The 19,855-nt window shown below is 37.4% G+C and overlaps 1 protein-coding gene across 2 annotated transcripts in view; it reads right to left on the reverse strand.

Annotated features, from left to right (window-relative positions):
- The window catches only part of LOC123671604 (poly(rC)-binding protein 3), a 154,309-nt gene extending 147,084 nt beyond the window's left edge, over window positions 1–7,225 (reverse strand). Inside the window, exon 1 of one of the 2 annotated variants that reach the window (XM_045605569.1) lies at window positions 7,090–7,218. The gene's annotated coding sequence lies outside the window, so the exon portion shown is untranslated. Of the gene's footprint in view, window positions 1–7,089 lie in introns of both variants that reach the window. The other variant, XM_045605563.1, reaches the window with a different exon arrangement.
- Window positions 7,226–19,855: the final 12,630 nt, after the last annotated feature.

The raw sequence follows: 19,855 nt of genomic DNA on the forward strand, positions 1-19,855 counted from the left end.
CGCCATCAAGTGGAACCCGATCGAATTTATACAAAGCGAGATATAGATTACTAACACCCTTGGACAAATGATGGATTTCTAAGAGAAATCCGTCAAGGACTACATCTAATATCTAAAGGTCACGAGAATCCCATCCATGTCAACTTTGAAACGTCTCCCAAACCTAGAAATTCGTCAAAGTCTCCCCGATTCATTTGTTATTCGCAAGACGATTCATCACAAACTGGCTGCCTTTGGTGTTTAATTTCCTCGCCTGCGTTGCTCCGGCGATGGTTTTAGGTTAATGATTTATACTAAGCGGATATTACAGGAATCCGCTTCGGGCATGCTGCAAACCTGGAGATGAATCCTTTCGGCTCTATTCATCGGAAAGACGTGTCTTTTATAACCGCACTCCTCGTTCGTTTCACGAGATGTTTTTGAAAGCGTCTAGGAATATTTGGTGCGTATCTTTTTGAGAGTGGAGTAATTCCGGGAATTTAAGGGAGAAAGAGCAGTTTGTTTAGTTGAAATTCTGATTTAATTTTTTTCTTAGAAAGTGAATGGGGTTGCTGAAACACGTGTACGAGTGAGGACGAGGACTGTGAAGCTCGGAATATAAACTTATTTTTCGTCAATATCATCGAATATTTTTAACTTTCAGTACATTCAAATCAGTTATATCATTGGTGACATCATTGATGACGTTCTATTCTATAGATTTTATATATAAATATTTCACACGCTCTGAAGTTACAACTTCAAATATTAACAGGAACCTGTCACGGTTTACATCATCGATGTTTAGACAAAGTAAAGGGTGTTTTTTTGAGCTTTAGAACTTTGAATTGCAATAAAACAACGATGGATTATTCGATTGACATGAATTTTATTTACTCGCAAGATAATCTTGTGGCATTACATTTCAAATATGATTTCTGGCATATGTAGCTCGGATGTAGTCCAATCTGGACGTCCAATTTTCGATGACTTTTTCCAACATTTGTGGCCGTATATCGGCAATAACACGGCGAATTTTGTTTTTCCAAATGGTCAAGGGTTTGTGGCTTATTTTGTTGGTTCCGGTTCCATCGATTCCGTTCAACTTCATTCCGAGTTTCACGTTGCTCATGAGTTTGACTTGCTCTTGTATTTCTTTGACTTGCAGCATTACGGGTTCTGCGACTTAAGTTTGTACGTCTAATTGCCGGCATTTTCAGAAACAAAAATTCAACTGAAAATAAAAAACTATAGTACCTATTCTTCTATAAAAGTTTGAAAATAGTCTATCAAAACTTTCCAACACTATATTAATTTGATTAACCTTGTTGAACAAACACTTCAGAAAAAAAAAACACACTACAAATTATTCTGTAGAAACCAATGTGAAAAGTACACTAAGAAATGGTGAATGAATTATGTAGGTATCCTGCTATTATAACTCCGACCACAGACCAACTCCGACCGATATATTTGCAAAGAGCATGTAAACACGTTTCTCTGTTTTAATGTCAACTATGTGAATATTACTGCCATTGACAAATTATTTTATTGAAAAAGTTTGCAAAGAGCATGTAAACTACACTTCTTTTTTTCAATGTCAACTACGTGAATATTACTGCCAGTGACAAATTATTTTATTAAAAAAGTTTGCAAAGAGCATGTAAACTATACTTCTTTGTTTTAATGTCAACTACGTGAATATTACTGCCAGTGACACATTATTTTATTAGAAAAGTGAAATGTTCTAGTTTCCTGTACAACTTTTGTATTTTTCTCTTACATAAGAACCTTCTCCTAATAATAACAAATACAACAAAAAAAGAATTAGTGAAATCGGTCCAGCCATTCACGCGTGATGCCGTGTCCAAGGGAAAAAGGGATTTATTTTTATATATATAGATTAAGCGTTTGTAATTGGTGGGAATTAAGACGAAGGAAATAGTCAAAATGAAACCTCTCTCAATGGAAACCTTTCAAAAACATAGAAACTACACAACTTTTTTCAATACTGTTGTACCACTCTTAGCGCAAAAACCTCTCATTACCCACCTGGTCCTTCACGTCGGATCATCACGCAGTCCACGCGGTAATTAATAGGGAGCAGTTGTCGCATTCTAATTATAAATTAGACCATTATTGGCACTCGGAAAACGCGCGCCATGTTGCAATCCGTTCCGTTAATAGTAAACAAAGCCAACTCCGCTACGGTGCGACGGCTGCGACGCTAGCGTCGTCTATTCTCCACTCCAATTCATCATGATCGTCTAGGATTCGCGATTCATCCGTTGGTTTGGGGACGATTCATCAGGAACGCGTTGGCTTGGCTTTTAATTCCGATGCCGTTGATGGGACGTACTGGTTTCGGAGGTTTCGAGACGTCCTCAGGGACGTAACGTTGAAGTTTCGGTTCTGGAGCTCGTTTACAGTCGATTTATTGTAGTGCACTCAAATATATTATAGAAGTGTAAAGGAATGATCTTTTTTTTGTTATTATTATTATACAAAAGAAAGAGCAGAGGTCTAATCTTATAGTGCTCCAATTTAAGGAGAAAAACAATGAAAATGAAAATAACAACTCAATCAACGAGTTCATAAAATTGTCCAGCCTATTCTTGAAGGTGTCTGTGTTGTGTGCTGATCTCACTTCCTCCGGCAGAGAATTCCGATCATGGAACTTAACCAAAACTCACCTAAAGGTCATCTTCCATATCGATAAATCTGACAAATTTCGAGGAATTTTTGGCTATCACTTCGTCAACATTAAAAACTGGCTTTTCTCAAGAGTGTTTCTTAGACTGATTAGTTCTGGGCATTCCAATGTTATGTAGCTATGTCCAAATTGCGGTTTGCAATTTCAATCCGCCTATAGGCCCGGATACTGCAGAAGGTAACACTTCACTAAAAATTTGACTTTCTCTTTCAACGTAGCCACCTTCAAGAAAGATACTTGTACTCCAAGGCTTCTCAAATTTTTCGATACATTTTCTGTAGAAACATTCTTCTTTGATTTCGAAATAGTATTAAATTTTGGCAATTACTTTTTCATCAAAGCTAAATTTTTTTATCTGGAGCACTCTTTTGAGGTCTGCAAACAGCAAGTAATCCCTCAGAGCCAAATTTGGAGATATAGGACGTATAAGACAGACAGTACCTATGTTTAATAACCTCTCAATACCCAAAATCACAACTTAGTGGGTGAGCCAAATTTGGAGAAGTTGGAAGTGCAATTTGATCAAGATTTTTCCAGGATTTGAGACGAGAAGCATTGTCTTGGTGAAGGATAATTTTTTCTTTAGCATTTTGGGACATTTTTTCTTCATTTCTGCACCAATAACCTTATCTAATATTTCTTGTTACTGGTTTCATCGCTGTCAAAGTAATCGATGATAATATACCATGCAAGTCCCAAAATACTTATGTCATAACCGTTTCGGCTCGTGTTTTAGATATTTTGGTTTTGGGCGGCTTTCAAGCTAAGCCTCCTTATGGACAAATGTTCACACAAAATGCACTGCCTTCTGCCACCTCCAACTCAAGCAACTCCAATTCACGATTTCTCAAAAACATTTCGTGGACTTTTTCACATGTTTTCGCCAGTTCGGGCGACCAGAACATTCAGCATCGTCGATGGGTCTTCGACCACCTTTAAAGTCAACATTCTTCCCTTTAACCATTGTTGTCGATGGAGCAGAATTGAGCACTTATTAAGCCATGGTTTTGCTTGACCAAAATTTGTTAGCATCAAGTTATTCTGAAACGACTCAAAGCTCAGCTCATAGCAGCCAGGATCTCCTATTCCAAGGCTCCAGTTACTGAACTACTCCCCTGTAGTGTTCTTTTTCAAGCCCTCAGAAGGATTCCGGTCCAGTAAGTGTTACTTTTGATAACTTATATAACAAATTCAGCGATTCGTGTTCATTATCACTATGCCCTGCCACCTACATTTCTGTATTTTTCTTCGAACCATGAACATTTTCAAGGAAGTTGCCACTGCGTGTACTAGATTTGAATCCCATTAACTATGTGTGAGATAATAATAATAATAATAATAATAATAATTTATTCATCACCATTACATCAAATAGAATATGAAAATAAAATAACAAGATTGTGAATGACCTAAGCAAAGCTTGTATGTGTTCACAATCTGTTGCATTTGAATGAATAATTATCGTGTGCTAAAGACCTAAAAATGAAAATTATCGCCAAAAAGATAATAGTAAACTACTCATTTCAAATAATACTCTGGATACTCTATCATAGTCAATCCATGGAGTTTAAGTTACTTGGCACAAAATTCATAAGCAGACAACATTTTGCAATGTCTTGATCTGTAGTGGATTGTATTACGGGACACTAAACACAATATAATGTTTGAAAAAATTATTTATTTCTCAATGTATGTAAATCTCTAAAGCTCTTTAGGATAATTGCAAAATCATCAAATCGACGTCAGTAATTGTTCAATAGAAAAGTTGAATTTGTGGCGGCTCGTCATAAAGCTCCACATAGCAACTATATACACAGCATTCGGTAGCCTAGAGGTTAAGAGGTAGACTCACGCACCGAGATGCGACAAGGTCCCGGGTTCGAATCCCGGCGGCTCCCGATAATAATAAATTCCCCAAGCGTCTGTGACACGGCACACACAATTATACCAAAGTCACACTGATGAGTCCGGTGTGTGTGCCAGGGACGAAACGCATAAGTAGGTATACGTGAAATCCTACATTGGTGACCCCGACGTGATGGCGGAAAAACTGCGGCGTTGGAGCGCAGAGGCGACTCACTGCCCCGCTCAACGTTACGGCTACTGGGGTGTCCGTCGGACACTAGAGCCGATGGCACGCCGAGCCTCGTGTTTCCGTCGTCACAGCATGCAAGCCCGACGTGATGGGAATGGCCATCTTAACGATGTGTCCTGGAAAGCAGAAGGTTGATGCATAGCTCCCATATATCTGCAATTTCCAACGAAACTCTAGACGCCCATTCCCATGTCGTGCAATACGTGCTCCTTGGTCTGCCGCGGTATAGCGGACCTGAATAGGCGGCATTCACCGTCCGCACGATGCCGCGAGGTGCAGCTCTGATTAGGCGGCAATCACCCAGCTGCACCGATGACCTCGTAACACGCATAAGTTTCGTTCCTCCGTCACTGGGGAGGGAGTCATGTGGCGGCTCGTCATAAAGCTCCACATAGCAACTATATACACAGCATTCGGTAGCCTAGAGGTTAAGAGGTAGACTCACGCACCGAGATGCGACAAGGTCCCGGGTTCGAGTCCCGGCGGCTCCCCATAATAATAAATTCCCCAAGCGTCTGTGACACGGCACACACAATTATACCAAAGTCACACTGATGAGTCCGGTGTGTGTGCCAGGGACGAAACGCATAAGTAGGTATACGTGAAATCCTACAAATTTTTCAGATATAAAATAGCGGGTACTTCGGAGATCAAGGCCGTAATGAATATTTTCTTCGATAACCATAAAGTTTCTTATAAAAAATTCTGGCCAAAAAATCGCGAAATAATTTTATTCAATCGATTTATTCCTGTTACATCGATAAATCAGTAGGAACCTACCGAAAATGTACTCTCAATGAAATCAGAATTACAATACAGAATTGCGTTGTAATCTTTATCCATCATTATTGCATTAGAAATGAATTAATTTCGTTCTGTTTTTATCGACAAAGTTCTCGCCTTTTTATTGAGTCGATAGAAGTAACAAAATTTTATAGTTCTGAAAAAATCTACGAATTTTCTGCCAACATCACAAATATTGCAGTTTGATCATTCCTCCTACCGTTTACTACAAAGTAACACGTGCTGAGTGGTTAAATAAACTCCATTGAAAAACTCTTCGAATTTGCCGAATTTGCATTATTCTTTTTGGGGAATCCCACCGATATCATCATTCCTACCAAAAATTCCAACCCCACGAAAAAAAACTAGGATTTCTTCTTTACGTCATGAAAAAATCATTGTCAGGAGTTCACAAGTATAATAACGTATTTCTACGTCCGTATATTGAAATATATACAGTATACACTATTTTTTGTCTAGTTCGTTAAGAAATTATGTTTATTGTGCCTCTGTGGAAAATTCAAGGTCCATTAATATGGTTAATCAACCATTTTTCTAGACGATATCTTTCAAGAAATAATAATCGGAAAATTGGCAGAGGTTAGCAGAAGCGTTCGTTGTGTTTACTGTTGAAAACAATCCGTACACATGTGGAGTGACTCAATGAAAAATTCTTGGTCTATCCATATTGTTTTCAAGTACTTCTCTAGACGATATCTTTCAAGAAATATTATTCGGAAAATTGGCAGAGGTTAGCAGAAGCGCTCGTTGTGTTTACAGTTCACAACAATCCATATACATGTGGAGTGACTCAGTAAACAGCTCTTGGTCTAACAATATTGTTTTAAAGTACTTTCGTAGACGATTTCTTCCGAAAACTAATATTCGAAAATACTAGCAGAGGTTAACAGAAGCGCTCATTGTGTTTACAGTTCACAAACATTCGTACAAATGTGGAGTAATTCAGTGAAAAATTCTTGGTCCATCTATATTGTTTTAAAGTACTTTTCTAGACGATATCTTTCTAGAAATAATATTTGGAAAATTGGCAGAACTTAGCAGAAGCGCTCATTGAGTTTACAGTTCACAACAACCCGTAAACATGTGGAGTGACTCAGTGAAAGATTCTTGGTCTATCAATATTGTTTTCAAGTACTTTTCTAGACGATTTCTTCCGAAAAAGAATAATCTGGCAGAGATTATCAGACGCGCTGATTGTGTTAAAAGTTCAGAAACATTCGTACACATGTGGAATGACTCAATGAAAAATTCTTGGTCCATCAATATTGTTTCAAAGTACTTTTCTAGACGATATCTTCCAAGAAATAATATTTGGAAAATTGGCAGAGTTCAGCAGAAGCGCTCGTTGTGTTTACAGTTCACAACAATCCATACACGTGTGGAGTGACTCATTCAAAAATTAAAAAAAAATATATTTTTTTGAGTTTTTTTTATGGTGTCTCTTCTCAAAAAATAAAATTTCGAAAAACTGTCCGTGGCTAGCAAAAACACCACTTACCAGGAAAAATAGCTCGTCGACAAGCGGGAAAGCGCGTTGGCAGGTTGCACACAGGTTAGAGAACGCGGGAGGGAGGTTGGCAAACCGCACAAGATCAGATCCCAAAGAGAACTGAGGCGCGCTTCAGCGAGATGCGGGCGCGTAGGGATGCTGTGTGTGCACTTGGACCGGCGCTATAAGGACTACCTTACGTTTTAAGGTGAGATAATTATATCTGACACCGTGCCTTATGTTCCTGCGGGACGAGGGGGAATTTATTCGCGTTCCGTCACGGAGTTTGGCTCCGTTTTTCCGGGACCGTGGTTTGGATATGGGGACGGAGAGGGGGTTTGGTTTTGTTTTTCAGGGGAAGGAACGGGAAGGTTGCGACTTGAGTGTTCGTTTGGATGTGAAATTCTCGAAAAAAATGTATTCGAGGGAAATACACTGCGCAAAAGAATTAACGCACATTATGGAAATCTCAAATTTATTCTACAACTGAAGGTGTTCTCAATGATAATTATTTTTATCAGAATTATGCATGCATATGTTATCCACTTTCAACGTTTTTCTTCAATACAGATGTTTTTCCCCAGCAGGAATAAAAAAAGATGAGATTATCAGATTTTGAATGTATTGGCTCCAGGAATGTGCCCAAGCGGTAGTTTTGCGAGAAGAAGGGTGGACATACACAAGAATTGCAGAAAGGTTTGGAGTTTCCCATACAAGTGTGTCTAAAATGTTGCAGCGATTCAGGGAGATTGGTATGAATGTCCGAAGACCAGGACAGGGTAGACCACGGGTAACAACTGCCATTCAAGAACGTTACTTGAGAGTTTCTTCGTTGAGACAACGGTTTGCAACCGCTCGCCTCCTTCAAAATCAGCTTGAGCAAACTCATGGGGTGCAAATTAGCACTCAGACAATGAGAAATCGCCTCAGAGAATATGATTTAAGGCGTCGTGTCGTGGCAAGAGGCCCAGCTTTTACCCCAGCACATCGAAGGGCGCGTTTGGATTTTGCGAGAGAGCATATCCATTGGGAAGAGGCTGATTGTTGACCTCGTCCATCGCTGGCTTCTTTTAAAATTCGAAATGATAAAAGATGCAGAAAACTCAGAAGTCGGGAGCTTTCAAGCACCTGATCATAAATGCGACTATTACTCCCTTAGAGACCGCATAGCTCTACAAATGTTTATTTGGACTCCAAATGCGCCATTGGTGCTCAAAAATTCCTGAATTCACGTTAATGCTTCCCTCATTTTATTTCGAAATTCTGCTTGAATTTTTTTATGATGACAAAGCCGAAATTGTCTTGAAATTTTTCACAGAGTATCATCGGTGGTTCTTCGACCACATTTAAAGTCAACCTTATACCTTTCAACCGTTCATCTTCAGACAATGAAGATTCTACGAATGGTATAAAATGATCGGCGATAAAAATGGGAAAGTTGTTTTTCCAGATTAAACCATAATATTTTCTTCAAACCAATATTGTTATTCAATGCAATAAATCCAACCACAAACACAAGTAAATCAGTATTTTATAAGTAAACATTTGAATTCAAAAATTTGCAACATGAAAAAAGATAGATAGGTTGTCCATTCAGAAATTGGTTTAACAAACTTGTTTTAATTATTATCAACTACCGAAAAGTATCGGCTGAAATAGTTCAATCACAGTCACAGAAATATTAAGTATTTCTTCTTCAATATTTCTCTTGCATTTTCTGGTTCTGGTCAGCTTAATTTTTTCACTTCCTTCCTGCTTGAAATTATTATTTCTTGTCAATACCCAAAACCTCAACTTCGTTGGTTTTGGGGGATTTTTTTTCGATATTCTTCTTGAATTTTATATAGTTCTGATAACACAATCGCCACTGAAATTCTCACAAAGCTAAAAATAACTCTTTCATTAATATATAGAAAATTTCAAATCAGTCGGTTTCTACTGAAGGAAATTGTAGTATTGTTTTAGATATTGCTTGATTATTATTATGAGATTGAAATTGTTATTCAAAATTCAAATGCAAAATTCCATATCGTTAAAATGAGTAGTTTTAAAATTATCAGGAAAACAAAATTTCTTATTTTTCAGAATATTTTCCAAGAATTGAACTTTCTCAAGCTCTTGCGTTTAGATCTACCCTCAGAGTAATAAACATAGATAGAGGGAGCATATGGCATTTTCAGTGAGCAAACTTTGTCCCCAACAGGAACATCAAATTTGACATGAAGCGCGAGGAAATGAAAACATATCAGTGATACGATCTTTCAATCAATTCGCGAGTTTCTCCACAAAGAACGCACTTCTTATGTCGCATAGTGAATCAACGTTTCATATTAACATATATTGAAATAAATACCTCAATATATCAGAAACTCAGAAAACAAACTTCAAGCGCGCCAAACGACGTGAAACAACTGATGATACTAGAGGAGCAAAAATTGGCAAACCTTGGATTTCAGCAGGAGATACAGAAAATAATAAATATTCTGATCATTATAAATTCGACAATTAGGAAATATATCGGATTCCAAATACTTAACTTTGGATATTTAATCGGGAATCATTCAAATAAATATATTTCATTCAATATAATATTCATTCATAACGATATAGTGAAATTTTGGATTTGAAAATATATTACAATCCGACAACGTAATCTTACCATGTTGGAGACATGTAGAATTTGCTTATACTTCCTCTATCTATGTTTATAATTCTATGGATCCAGCCATAAATGACACTTATTTCATATCATAGATGATAATCGTTTCAATATTAAATAATAATATATTCACGAAAATTTCTTCTTATTGAATTAAAAGTTTCCTATAGAAGCCTTGTAAATTCTGTAATCCCTAATAAACAGTCCGATGAAACTCTTCCAACGAGACTAAACTAATAATAGCTTACCATCCTCAACTTATATCCGATCTTCTTAGCATACAACGAATGCCAAAAATGTTTTTGGATTTCTTCGGCCATCAATCTCGAATAAAACGAATCGCAATGACTCTCCACCAGTGTATTTATAAACACCAACCCATATCAAATAACCTTCTTTAAAACTAAGAGTATGTCCGAAAAAAAGAAAATCTAGAATACTTTGAATGTTACATATGTTGAAAAATGAGCCTCAATGTCTATTTCTAGAACAGATACGGATGGATAGCCTTGCTACTTGAAGTTTTATCAGCCACCAATTGGGCACAATGAACGTTATTTAAATGTTCAAAAGAAAAGAAAGTTTGACTAGGTTTTACCTATGAACAATCCACTGCTTACAGTTCTTATTGTAAAAAAATGTGCATCTTTTGAGATTGAGTTCCCAAAAGACGTTTCTGCTTTCTTCAATGAGTCGTTAATCCGTAGAAGTAGCAGTGCTGAATTCTGTATTTTGTAAGGCTTCTGAATTCAGGAAGATACTGGATTGTAGAGGGTCGTAAATCCACTACAATTGAAGTGAAACACGCGGTGGTGTTTGAATATATTTTATTGTGTACAACACAAGGATTATGATATGAATGCATACATTGCGGGAATCATTATAGTACAAAAAAAGCTTTTGGAGACTATATTACTAGATATAGATAGGTACATATGTCTTCAAGGGTGAAATTAATATGTTGGTGAATGAGGGTATAAGTGAATCTGAACGCCCGACAGATGGCGTTGCTGGCTTCGCGTTGAATCCCCGAATTTGTGCAGAGTCACCTCTCCACAATGGTGTGAGAAGGTGTCTTGGGCAGTGATCGCTGGATAGCCCAATTGATGAGTCATCCAGCGATCTCTGGACGAAACACCGTGATCTCTTGAGAGAGGATGAACCAACGACATTTGGATCGAGAACTTCTGGCCAAAAAATGTTACCCATTATCGAACTTGGAGTCTGAACCTACCCAGGAAATTTCAATCTCTAAGTCCGGACGAACAAAATCGAGATTGAGGATTGATTCGTCATTTGAGAGTCATAGAACGCCAGAAAGATTATTTTAAGTTGGGGAGTATATAAGTTATAAAAAAATAAAATAGTATTGGTGTTGGTAGATGAGAGATTCTGAAGATGACAACATCGTTGTCAAACCGAAGTTTAAACACTAAATATTTTGTTGATTATATTATGGTTACTCAACTTCTTATGAATACCATTTCCACTGTGAATAGCTAAAAAAAAAAACAAAACAGAAACGCTGCAAACCCCTATACATGCAACTTCACCAGATCAAATAATTGCTTTCATGGCAAAACATGGGCAAAATCTCCGATAATCACAGCAAGAGTCGATAAAGTGGACGGTATTTAGGATGCGATTCGAGTCACGCATAGAATAATATTTGAACACTCGATGTTTAACTATGGTTTCAGCGCCGGGCCGCAACACAGCAGAGGATGAACTACTGTCAGACAGCAAATGTTTGTTCCAATAGTAAATATCCGACAATCGGCTTGCAAACAAATGACAACCGAATAGGATATTATTAATTCGCCTTGTTTTTGATCAAGGAGTTGTCAAAGGCTTCAAAAATTTTATGGTTCCATACTTTTACAACACAAGCGCAGCAAGGGGGGTCTTTGAGGCTGCATCAATCTTATCCCTATCGTTGTCATCTGTGCGCCAGACCCAGGACTTTTGAGAAAAAAATACCCAGTTAAATTGAACTTCTGACTACATCTTTTCTAAATGCAGTTCGAAAAATCAAAGTTCAATTTCAGGAAAGGGAAAATGTTTTACAGAATAGTCAATTCAATTTCAGAAGAACGATATTGAAATTTAGATTAGGAAGTTGGAATTTGAAAAATCCAAATTCAATTTCAGAAAAGGAAACATGTATTTCAGAGTAGGAATGTTTAATTCAGAAAGAAAAAATTGGATTTCAGGAGAGTTGTTTCAATTTCAGAAAAACGAAATTGAAATTCAGATTAGGAAGTTGGAATTCAGGAAATCAAAGCTGTGATTCGGAATAGTGAATTGAATTTCAGAAACAGATAAGTGTATTTCAGAAGAGGAAAATTGTATTTCCGAAGTTATCAATTCAATTTCAGATCATGTTATTCAGAACAATACCAAATGTCTGATACTACATAGTATAAAATGCAACACAGGTATTATATAGATATTGAAGGAAAAGAAAAAGCCGATGAGCATCAAGGTAAACAGCTGTTGGTATTGGTCCTTTTTATGGGTCTGGAATAGACCAATATAAGTCAAGGGTCTAGCAATGGGAGTTGAACAATAGAATAACTCTCTGGAGGAGCAAGAGTGCTCCTCCTTGTGATGCTTTCACCGACCTTTATCAGGAAGCTCTGAAGCTTCCACGAAGCACCTCGAGCTAAGCTTCGGGTAATGGTGAAACTGTTGACAGGACACTGTTGGTACCTCCTTCTGTACCTCATAGGTAAGTTAACAGATGAGATTTGCAAGCTCTGTGGAAAGGAAGTAGACACAGCCAAACATACAGTGTGCAAATGTTCGGGGTTGACTGGCACAAGAACCACTCATATTAATGAAAAAATCAGTCCTGGATACTCACGAAATAACAGGCAACATCCTATCCTCAAGAACAATTTCCTTCTTCTGAATTTTAATTTGCTTTTCTGAATTAAAATTGGAAAAGGTGTAGCATACATGATGTCATGTTTGAATTTTGATAAAATATAAGAATACTAATTTCTTCCATTAACCAATTCCTATTACACTTTTCGGAGATTTTCGAAAAAGTAGGTAGCTAATCCATCAGATACGTAATATTCAAACATAATTCAGGATAATGTGAACAATAACTAGAAAATCTCCGTATCGAAAATGAAAGTTCTAGATTATCGCTTTTACAGTTTCCCGAAATAAACACAAATCGAATACTTCGTTCCAGGCTGAGATCAAACAATACTCACGCCATGAAAGAAGACATATATCATTCTATGATTGTTACAGACAAGAGAAGAGCAACATCAATATCTCTTCCGCTAGTTCGTTCTGACATGCTTACCTAACCTCTTTCTCTGTGTCTATAAATCAATCCTTTGAATGTGGTATTCTTCCGCAAAACTCGAAAAATTCGACTTTATCGATATCAATTCATTTTTTTGAGATTTGATTTCTTCGTACAGCTCATTAGATATTCATCTTCACCGGAAAAATTTGAATTTATATTTAAAATCGAATATTTCAGACTGGCAAACATTTTTTTGCTAAAAAAACAGTTAATGTTGCGTGGATTTGAAATCCATACTGCTAGAGTTAGGTCCTGGATGATTTGATTGATTATATTCATATTGATTAATCTTTATCTTGGCTACTGAACACAAAAATGTTGAAAAATAATGCACAGTGTTGCCATTGAAACCATTCCAAATTGTGTCATTGTAAAAAATCCTTTTTATTACCACAACCGTTTTCACTTGACGTTGTCGTAAGTGATCCACTTTTCTTCATCAACCGCTTCAAAAATAGGCCGATTTTGTTGCTATTCAGCAGCGATTCACACATGGAAATTCGGTCCATGAAGTTTTTTGCGTTAGACTGGGTCAACTAATCACAAAACTGCCTTTCAAGTTTTTGTAGTACGAAATCTCATATTTCTTACGCTATCTATTGGAACCCTATTGGACTTATAACGGGTGTTTTTTTTCGAGGTATATAACTTTAAGTTGGCATTACTGTTCGAAATGGCGGCCGATTTAACAGCTGTCAAGTGATTTATTCTCAGTTTGGTTTGGCAATTCATCCTGAATAGACTCACGCCTGAACAATGCTTGTAAATAGTGCAATTTTATGTCGAAAATAATGTTTCTGTGCGGAATACGTATCGCGCACTACGTCAATTTTATTTTGTTTAGCGATGAAGCGCACTTCTGGTTGAATGCCTACGTCAACAAACAAAACTGCCGCATTTGGAGTGAAGCTAATCCTCAAGTGTATGTCGAAACACCGTTACACCCAGAAAAACTGACTGTTTGGTGCGCTTCATGGGTTGGTGGAATCATTGGTCCGTACTTCTTCGAAAACGATGATGGCCAGAACATTACAGTCAATGGTGATCGGTATAGAGCCATGATTACTAACTTTTTCTTTCCTGAATTGAACAAGCATGATGTTCAGGAGCTGTGGTTACAACAAGACGTTTTGGACCTGTGAATTGGCCTCCAAGATCTTGTGATTTAACACCGCTAGATTGCTTTCTGTGGGGCTATGTGAAGTCATTGGTCTATGCGGATAAGCCACAAACTCTTGACCATTTGGAAGACATCATTCGTCGTGTTTTTGCTGATATACGGCCACAAATGTTGGAAAAAGTCATCGAAAATTGGACGTCCAGATCGGACTACATCCGAGCCAGCCGTGGCGGTCATATGCCAGAAATCATATTTAAAATGTAATGCCACAAGATTATCTTGCGGATAAATAAAATTCATGTCAATCGAATAATCCATCGTTGTTTTATTGCAATTTAAAGTTCTTTAGCTCTGAAAACAACTCCCTTCACAATGCGAGATAGGTACAGATAAAACCATCTATTGAAAAAATTATGGATTTCTTGTTACTACACCAACTGTCATTTTTTTTAGAATTCATTATTAATTGCTTAGTTATCGGAAAGAATTCAATGTTTCATTCAGAGAAAACATCACAAAATGTCATAAATTTTAGCTTTAACAAAGCAATGCAGTATTAGATTTTCCTGAAAATAATTAACTCCGTTTTACCTGAAATTTCGAAAAGAAGAAAGCACACTAATGGAAGCATAATGAATTATTTCACGTTAAATTGAATGGATGCACTCCCTTTGTGCACTTCACCGGTTCTCTATACCTGTGTATCGGGAAAATTATATTTATATTCAGAATCGAGTAATTCGTGCTCGCAAACATATTTTCCCTAATAAACCAATTTATGTACGGGTCCATTTAATTTCGCATTCAATTTACGAACAGGCACGGCCTCTGTTTGTAACGGTCAATTTGAATTCGATTGTATCCTATTATATTGTTGTTTCAACGTTAATACCAATCTCTGGAATTATCCACGGATTTCTGGATATCGCCACCGGACGTCGGCGATTTCCATGAAGTTGGAGCGGCAGGATCGATCGCTCTTTTAGAAATTTCTAATTTACCTCTGTTGAGGTTTTTTGCGAGCTTTTTTTTCGATTGCCTGTCATTTTGTGGCGATGGCTGCGTTTTGCGAACTTTGAAGAGATGATTACGTTTTTCTGATGGAAAATGAGTGGCCAAAGTCAATTTTGTCCACATAATAGATGAAGAAAGCAGTGATGTGGAGACAGAAGCTTTGACAAGATTAGAACAAATTGGTAAATCTCTGATATTAATTACACAGGACAACAGAATATTTTTTTTTTGGTGCTTGGGGCGCTAAATCTGTACATGCAATCCGTTTTTCTCTATCAGCTCTACTTTCGTAGATACATCAACTTATCTACCAATGTGGGTTTCATTCAGTATATTCTAAATTAATTATGAAGGGTGTTTTTTTAGAGCTGTAGAACTTCAAATTGCAATAAAACAACGATGGATTATTCGATCAACATGAATTTTATTCATCCGCAAGATAATCTTGTGTCGTTACATTTTAAATATGATTTCTGGCATATGACCGCCACGGCTGGCTCAGATGTAGTCCAATCTGGACGTCCAATTTTCGATTACTTTTTCCAACATTTGTGGCCGTATATCGGCAATAACACGGCGAATGTTGTCTTCCAAATGGTCAAGGGTTTGTGACTTATCCGCATAGACCAATGACTTTATATAGCCCCACAGAAAGTAATCTAGCGGTGTTGAATCACGAGATCTTGGAGGCCAATTCACAGGTCCAAAATGTGAAATTAGGCGGTCACCAAACGTGTCTTTCAATAAATCGATTGTGGCACGAGCTGTGTGACATGTTGCGCCGTCTTGTTGGAACCACAGCTCCTGGACATCATGATTGTTCAATTCAGGAATGAAAAAGTCATGGCTCTATACCGATCACCATTGACTGTAACGTTCTGGCCATTATCGTTTTTGAAGAAGTACGGACCAATGATTCCACCAGCCCATAAAGCGCACCAAACAGTCAGTTTTTCTGGATGTAACGGTGTTTCGACATACACTTGAGGATTAGCTTCACTCCAAATGCGGCAGTTTTGTTTGTTGACGTAGCCATTCAACCAGAAGTGCGCTTCATCGCTAAACAAAATAAAATGGACGTAGTGCGCGATACGTATTCCGCACAGAACCATTATTTTCGAAATGAAAGTGCACTATTTGCAAGCGTTGTTTAGGCATGAGTCTATTCATGATGAATTGCCAAACCAAACTGAGAATAAATCACTTGACTGCTGTTAGATCGGTCGCCATCTTGAAGTGTAATGCCAACTTAAAGTTATATACCTAAAAACAAAAACACCCGTTATATTCATTAATGCAGGTACAATGGTTTTATTGACAGTCTGTAATTGAGTCAATTCCAGATAAATCTATAAATAGTGGAACCATTGCTTATCAGGTACCTGAACTGATCCCTTTAGTCCCCTAACTCAAGTAAGTAAGAAAAAAATCATACTTCCTCCGTTACATAGGTATGATTTGAGCTTAATGAAGCAATTTGTAAAGGCTCTTGATAAAAATGGGTCTTGTTTTGCAAATATAGAGGTAAAAATGCATCAGTTGAGCACAGAAAAACTCAAAGCAGGGATATTTGACGGCCCACAAATAAGACAATTAATTAAGGATCCTGCCTTCATAAATTCGAAGAATCAAGTTGAATGAGAAGCATGGACATCATTTATTGAAGTTGTAGAAAACTTTCTAGGCAAACATAAAGCTCAAAACTATGTTGAAATGGTTAACAAGATGCTTAATAGTTTCAAATCCTTAGGGTGCAATATAAGTATTGAAATACACTATTTACACAGCCATTTAGACCGTTTTCCAGAAAACTTAGGAGACATGAGTGAGGAACAAGGTGAATGATTTCACCAAGATATTAAAGTTATGGAGGACCGCTACCAAGGAAGATGGGACATGCACATGTTGGCAGATTACTACAGGAGTTCACAAAGGGACTGTTTGAAAAAACATTCAAGAATGTCGCGGAAAAGAAGCTTTCAAAGTGTTGTGCGACTATTTGATTTCTTCATATTTTTTTTTGTTTGCAAGTACGACATTAAATTGTGTTTTGTATAACTAAATTGAAAATTTCGTATCTACTTTTGTCTACTAAACTTACGGGTTTGAGCTAAAATAATGTAACTTGTATTTCTCTAAAATTGCATATCTTAAAAATTTGAGCTCCTAGATAAAAATGAATACGTTACTTGAATTCAGGACATCAAATTGATATAGAATCAGCTCAAAAAACCTCGGCACCAAAACAGCTGCTCCCCTGTGAAATATTCGATGGCTTACAGACAATTTTTTAATTCCGAAAAAAGTACCTCCTCGAGCGGGACTCGAACCCGCAACCTTCGAATCACTAGTCCAGCGCTCTCACCAACTAAGCTACCAAGGAAGTCATACTGAAGTCGATAAAATATCGACCACGTTAGAGGAAAGGTAAAACACAATCGTGATAATCACCGGTAGTGAATGAGTTCGTTTCCAAGATAAACTTCCTTTAATCTTAGCAAACTAAATAGTTTGTGAGGGATACAACTAACTTTGATTCCGGGAGAACCGGTTCTTCAATATTCGGTTGGAACTTTCAACTTCCTTGGTGGCTCAGTTGGAGAGAGCGCGTTTTTGAAGCGTGTATCGTCCATTTTTAGTAATGGTGTAACTTTTACTTGACAAATGTCAAAAGATGCAGTTTCAAAAGTGACAGCCGTCCAGATAAAAATGAAACCTCTTATTGGAAAACCTTTTGTATGATCAAGCACGCAGAATTTTCAAACCGCACCACTGTTTTACTCTATTTTTTTCCACGACGATTCCTGATAACCCAAAAACGCAGAAACACGTCGCATCGTCCGTCAACCGGACAAAAAACACCCTGGCCAAACGCAGCAAAGAACGGCAGCCAATTTATTAGGACCATCAATGGTTGTTCCACATCCAGATTAACCTCCAGGCATTGTTCAGGACAAATGGAGGGATTTGGCGACACCGCTCCTCGCTCCCGTGTATGTTTAGGTTCTGACATTAATTCGGAATTTCTATTATGTAGAGTGCTTCAAGTTATGTATCTGATGTATTATTTGCACCTCAGTGTCACTGTGTTTGAACATGGGGAAAGGGAAGCCAGCTGCCAGAATTAAATTGTAATTAATCTTGGTCTTCTGAATGTACGGGTGTCATTTCTCCGACTGCCGCACGTTTTGTCTATTTCGCTTTTAATTCATCTCGGGATATGAGAGATTCAAGGGAAATGTTTGATGTTCCGACGGGGATAGGCCTATTTGGGAACTGGGGTTAATGTCTGTGATTTTTATAACCCGATGTTACTCATGAAGATAGGGGATGAATATTTGGAGTTTACAGTGCTAACTGTTTTAACTCGAGGTTGTTGATGGAATGACGTTGATCACAATGGACCAGTTTTCATTTTTTTGGTAAGGATTAATTCTAAAAATTTAAGTAAAATGAAACAGAAATGTGGAAGAATCATTGAAATATCTCTAGAAATGAAAAAGTTATGGGACTTTGAAGTTGCGCTTGAAAGAATAATTTCATAGTCGTCTAGTGTGTGACGTCACGCCACTTACATTAGGCGACTGGTATTCGCAGAGTGCTTACGAATTCATTTGTGTACAATAACTTGTGCCGTTCGTATCGTGTTTTGTTCGTTACACGATGGCTGAAATAAAAAAAAATCCTACAAATATTGTATTGTGCCTATGTGTGCAAGCACGACAATTAAAAACCCCAATAAATTGTTTTTTCATGTACCAAATGACATGAACCAAAGGAAGAAGTGGTGCAAATTAATGAGGCGTGACTTAATTGGACCTAAAACTACTTCATATGTGTGTGAAGATCATTTTGATGTAAGTACCTATCAGTACTAGCAGTCTATTTCTGATAATAAAAATACTAAGGTGTAAGTTGGTTTGAAATAAGTTATTGAGTAAAAATAACTTTGTCCTTTCACGAAGCCTTCTTCCATTATGGCGACATAAAAACAAAACTCGAGTTAAAACTACACTGTATAACACAAACGGCGCGAGAGCCTTGGCGCGGCTAAGAATTTAAACGTAATTTATGGTGTAGCGATCACAGGCAAGTGGCGTGACGTCACAGACGAGTCGGAGACCAAAGACGTTCCGCGCTAAAATACGTAAATATAAATAATCTATTTCTCAGTCATTTATTGATGGATTTTCAAAATGTTTTCACAAGTTTTGCTCTATATTTAAATTCTATCGTATCGAATAACGTATTATCAACATCACTAAACTAGTCCATTGAAAATTTCTTCAATTGAACTGTGGTTTGTTCAAAATCAATGAGGCCTTCAAAATATTTCGCTTTTACTTGGTGAATCGCTTGAACAAAAAGTTCGCCACAATATAAAGCAGAGGATAAAATCAGAAAAAAGCACAGGTTTTGGGATATATGGACCTAAAACGAGGATCTCTAGATCCCTAGTAGGTGAGCCCTGTATCTTGCAAATCGAGACTAGCTTTCTTAAAAGAAACCTCAAAGGGGGGCCTAATTACATCACTTCGGACAGCCAGGCTACGCTGAGGTCCCTACAATTATATAGCCAGGGGTCTCTAATAACATGGGAATGCCGTTATACCATAAAGCAGCTGGCCAGAGGCAATGAAGTAACTTTGTGGTA

Source organism: Harmonia axyridis, chromosome 1 (assembly GCF_914767665.1).
Source record: "Harmonia axyridis chromosome 1, icHarAxyr1.1, whole genome shotgun sequence".
In the NCBI taxonomy this organism is placed as follows: Eukaryota; Metazoa; Arthropoda; class Insecta; order Coleoptera; family Coccinellidae; genus Harmonia; species Harmonia axyridis.